Source organism: Apium graveolens, chromosome 9, assembly GCF_009905375.1.
Source record: "Apium graveolens cultivar Ventura chromosome 9, ASM990537v1, whole genome shotgun sequence".
Classification (NCBI taxonomy): Eukaryota; Viridiplantae; Streptophyta; class Magnoliopsida; order Apiales; family Apiaceae; genus Apium; species Apium graveolens.
This window is the reverse complement of record NC_133655.1, coordinates 211,379,945-211,385,281: the sequence shown is the minus strand read 5'-3', so window position 1 is coordinate 211,385,281 and position 5,337 is coordinate 211,379,945. Positions and strand designations below refer to the sequence as shown.

The 5,337-nt window shown below is 36.7% G+C and overlaps 1 non-coding gene across 1 annotated transcript; it reads left to right on the top strand.

The window, feature by feature from the left end:
- The first annotated feature begins 5,230 nt into the window (after window positions 1-5,230).
- Window positions 5,231-5,337, top strand: LOC141688365 (small nucleolar RNA R71). Its single transcript, XR_012561811.1, has one exon. It is a non-coding gene; the product is annotated as a small nucleolar RNA R71 (small nucleolar RNA).

The following is a 5,337-nucleotide window of genomic DNA, read 5'->3' as shown; positions in this document are numbered from 1 at the left end:
TGAATCCGGAGCCGCTGAGGGTGCCTCCTCGGTCTGCCTAGGCTCGGAAGTATGGGTCTCTGAGCTGTCATCATCAGGAATCCAAGATAGTGGTGGAGGGGTAGGGGCTCTGACCACCGGAAGTGTGGGTAAAGGGATACCAGCATACACTACCATAGATCTAACACGCTCCTCAGCTACTGGGACCTCATCCGGGTCCTCCTCATCTGGAATAGCAATAACCTCTGTCTCTGACTCCTCTGAGGGGTCCTCCTCATCTGAAACAGCAATGACCTCCGTCTCAGGCTCCTCTGGGGGGTCCTCCTCATCCTCCTCCATCTCAGGCTCCTCCTGATCCTCAACATCTAGCAATGCCTCATCATGCTCACGCTCGAACATCTCAGGGTCCTCTATCTCAGGCGCCTACACATTAAACGAGCTAAGTTACTATCATGATACTTATAAGGGTTCCCATAAGGGTTTTAACTGTCAGCACTACTTTAAGTAGTCCGACCATGAACTTGGCAAGAGTTCTTATTATCTTTGTGAGTTTGTTATTATATCGTCGCATCATCTCTGAGGTTTATAACGCTTAGCTCTGATACCATTTCTGTAACACCCCCAGATCCGGGGTCGGGGATCCGGGTTGTCACGGTCTTTCTTTCCACAATATCACTTCACTTAATTAATAATAAATAACCTCATGCTGTGACCCCACACTAACACACACCACAACCCGTTATAGTCTCAGAGATGAAATTGAAATAAGTACAAGTCTTTGAATCCACAATTTAAAATTATTACAACCCAAAATGATTACTTGATAATTTACAGTTAATTGCCATTATCTGCCACAAGTTATAATTATACATAATTTGATTCTCAAAAGTAGATGGTCTGAACTACAATGGATCTACCCCTGCAGCTATAGCAGCCACAACATCATCGGGAAGACGCGGGGCGCTTCCCACGCGCTTGCGCTGGGTCTGCTGGAGTCTGGCCATCTCTCCTAACTGTTGTTGTGTGATGAAGAAATAAAGCAAGAGTGAGCCTTACAGCTCGCAAGATAATACATAGTGATAACAATAATATAAGTATCTAAATGGATACTCACTAGAATCTTTATCGTGTGTAAGATAATTACTTACTAGATATAATGTAAAAACAAGGAATGAAGTTACCAATACTTCACCACACTTATATCATTTATAAAGCTACTTGAACTACCACCGTTCAAAGTATTATAAGTTTTAAGAAAAACATCCCATAGATGAGACCACAAGTTGAGACTTGAATAGATTCAATCTTTGAAATATTATTGAATGAAAAAAAAGTTATGAGATACTTTATTTAGTCCCGATATATATATATATCCACATATATATATATCTCTAAAACATTTCCTGGAACCTCTGTTATGTAAAGTATGAACAGAGTTGCAATATCCAATAAATTTGGAAGGAAAAGAAAACCTTTGGCATAAACCAGATATCTTGCTGATCAGGCAAAGATACCCATTAGTAACCTTTTCTACTAGTAGATGGACGAATTCCCCACTGGTCATCACCCTGGTCATAATTAGGACCTTATGCTGGACTGCCACTCAGCCACTTATGCATTTGATGGACTCCCACTGAGCCACTTACACTATCATGGACGCCCACTGAGCCCATGTTGCTTATGCCGACTCAATAGATGGACTTACTTCCCGAACGTTGGGTAAGTAATCAATTCATTTACCAAAACTGCAACCTTGTTGCGAATATAAAATACACCACAGAGCCGGATCCCTCAGGTTTTAAGCGAGTATTTAAATCCCCTTAAAAAGGAAGATCTTAAATATAAAATTGAGTTTTGGGATCCGCTCTAACTTTTAAAAATCATTTTGAAGACTCGAAAACACTTTATAGAGTGTTTGGAGTAAAGCTGATTTAATGAAGTAAATCAGTCCCCAGATATTTAGAAAATGACTGAATATTATTATTTAAATAATATTCCCATAAGAATAATCTTTATAAAAATAATTGAAGTAGAAGTATTAAAACTTATACTTGAAACGAGTATTAAATAACCAAAGATATACTTATATGAAAGTATTATCCTTATTTGAATAATCGAAAATAAGTTTGATTATTAACACCTTATTCTTTAATAAAATAAAGAATATATTTCAGCAAATAATCGGAGTCATAGATCCTCAAATGAATATTCAAATAATATTCATTAAATAATATAAACTGAGTCATAAGCCCTCGAATGAATATTCAAATAATATTCAATTAATAAAATAAAAGGAGTCATAAGTCCTCCGATGAATATTCAAATCATATTGAAATAATAAAATAAACTGAGTCATAACCCTCGAATGAATATTCAAATAATATTCAATTAATAAAATAAAAGGAGTCATAAGTCCTCCGATGAATATTCAAATCATATTGAAATAATAAAATAAACTGAGTCATAACCCTCGAATGAATATTCAAATGATATTCAATTAATAAAATAAAAGGAGTCATAAGTCCTCGAATAAATATTCAAAATAATATTTATTAATAAAATAAACGGAGTCATACGCCTTCGAATAATATTCGAAATAATATTCAATAATAAAATAAAGTTAAAGTTATCGAATAAACCTTATTCGATTAATAGTTTGGAAAAACTATAACCATATATATATAAATATATATATATATATCCATATCCATATATATACAAAATCTACTCGGGATCCTCGACTCCCGGTTTTAGAAAATATTTTCACCTTTGGGTCCCTATACTAAGGGTATATGCAAGATACCGCTATCCTCTAGCATAGGTATTATCAACTGAACCAACAGATATATATTTCAAGAATATGAAACAGGCATGCATATATATACCATATCACATGCTACAATATATCGCAAGATTTTGCTAATTAACCAACATGCATCTATCGCAAGATAATGCAAATACATATATTCATCACAACAACAGTATAACGGATAGAATACTTGCCTGAGCGACTTGGGGGTGAGAAAGGCTCGGGACGAGTCTGATAACCTATAAACAACAAGTAAGTTGGAATTAAACCAAAATCACTTGTAAACCTATACTTTAACTAACTTAGACTCTAACGCTTGTTTTGCGCTCACCGATTCGCTTAAGTCACTCGGGTACCCTCGGCTCCACCATTTTTAATAATTTAACCTTTACGAGTTTTAAAGCGATTCCTTCGCGAATGTCTTACCAACTGCCTAACACACTTACCATAAATGTTTCATACATTAATTAACCCTTTTTGGTCTTTAACCTATGTTTCAAAGTAAGGCGAGGGAAAAAGTTTCGTTCGCGAAACACCGTTACTTGAAACGGTCGTTTCTCCTAAACCGTGCATCGGAATCGAACGAACTACATATCAAAACGAAGCTCGTAACATGAGCTATCTAATCATGGCAGTGGTCATAATCTAGCAGGGGGTTCTCGGGTCCTAATGCTATGCACAAAAACAGTCCAAAGAAAATCGGACGTTACGACGGCTATGTTTACGCGATTTCCAAATTTTAAACCATACAAAACCAACCACAAACCAACCTCAAATCCAACATACAACCAACATCCATCCTTATCACATCATAACAACCCCAACCAATTCAATTTAATCATTCATACTTATGCTTAAACTTAACTTTAATCATACTTAAGTTCCTTTAAATCAAAACCACAACAATTACCATTCCATTTCACTACCATTCCAAATCCCAAACTCTAAATCATAACAACAAGCTACAATATCAACCCACTAATCAAAATCATCTTATAATATATAGGAATCTAGGGTTTGGAGATGGTATACCTTCCTTGAAGTGGTGGGTGGAGCTAGGAAGCCTTAAGAAGCTTGGAGAAGTCTTAAGAATGCTTGGATCTTCAAGAAAACCAAGAAAAGTTCAAGTTAAAAAACTTGAAAACACTATTCATTGTCTTCTTCTTTGATTAAATGAAGAAGATTGAGAAAGAATTAATGGCTTAAACTCATGATATAGTCCTAACTAAGCATGAAGATGATTAGGGAATTATCTTACCAATTTAGGAGGCTTGGATCTTGAGTTTTGAAATTTTATTCCTTTAAAAAAGCTAAAAGCCGAGAGCAAATGAAGAACTCATGCCTTGGTTGCTTTTGATTTTTGATGAGAATGATTTTTACTTGGCTTGGTTGACTTGTTTTGTATTTGATTTAGTCAATTACTTTCTTGCCCTTGAAATTATGTGGTTACAAAGCTACCACACCTCCTTCCTTCCCATGTCATGCTTATGTCATCCTCATGATGTCATCCTCCCTTCCTTGTCCTCTTTCTATTGGTTGGATGACATCCTTCCCGCTAATCCCTTTGATTAACTTCCTAATCGTTTGCCTAATGACCGCTGATCTGTTATACGGTTCGCTTAACTTTCGTTCTCGTTTATCGTTTGAAGGATCACACCCGGGATCTTATTACTTAGGTTCCCTTAACCTTTCTCAATACATTATATTCCTTTTTATGATCCTCTATTATAATCCTTTAATTTAAATCCTTTTTATCCTGTTACCTTATACTCAATTCTCTCCGTATCTTGTGGATTTTCGGGAAAAACCAAAGTGTTCGGAATTGGATTCTGACGATCTTTACATACACTTATATATTTCATAGAGTACTAATAATATCCCAGAATATCCATAACAGAACCCCTACATAGTGTGGCGTGAAAAGTTTTCTCATTCAGCTAAAACACTATTCACAAGGGTTACAAAAAGTTGAAAAATTTTGGGGTTATTACATTCTGAGTATTGCTCCAGCTGAAGTTAGGATGATTGTGGTTGTTGGGATGATAGGTGGCTGGAACTGGTTGCTGCGACCTTTGAAAGTTACTCACGAACTGAGCTGATTCACTAGAAATAGCACACTGCTCCGTCTCATGCACACCAGCACAAAGCTCACAAACACCAGTGATTTGTATCACTCCATAATTAGCCAAAGAATCCACCTTTATCGTCAAAGCCTTAGGCTGAGCAACTATAGCAGCTGCATCCACCTCCAGAATTCCTGATACCTTGCCCTGAGGTAGTCTCTGAGTTGGGTTCTGTTATTCATTAGCAGTCATCAGTTCAATCAACTCATAAGCTTCATCGTAGCTCTTAGCCCATAAGGCCACTGATGTTGCATCAAGCATGGGTCTAGAAGTAGCACCCAACCCATTGTAAAAGTAGTTAATGATCATCCAATTAGGCATCCCATGATGAGGATACTTTCTAAGCATCTCCTTGTAGCGATCCCAAGCCTCACACAAAGATTCTCCCCTTTGCTGCGCAAATTGAGTAACAACATTTTTGATTGC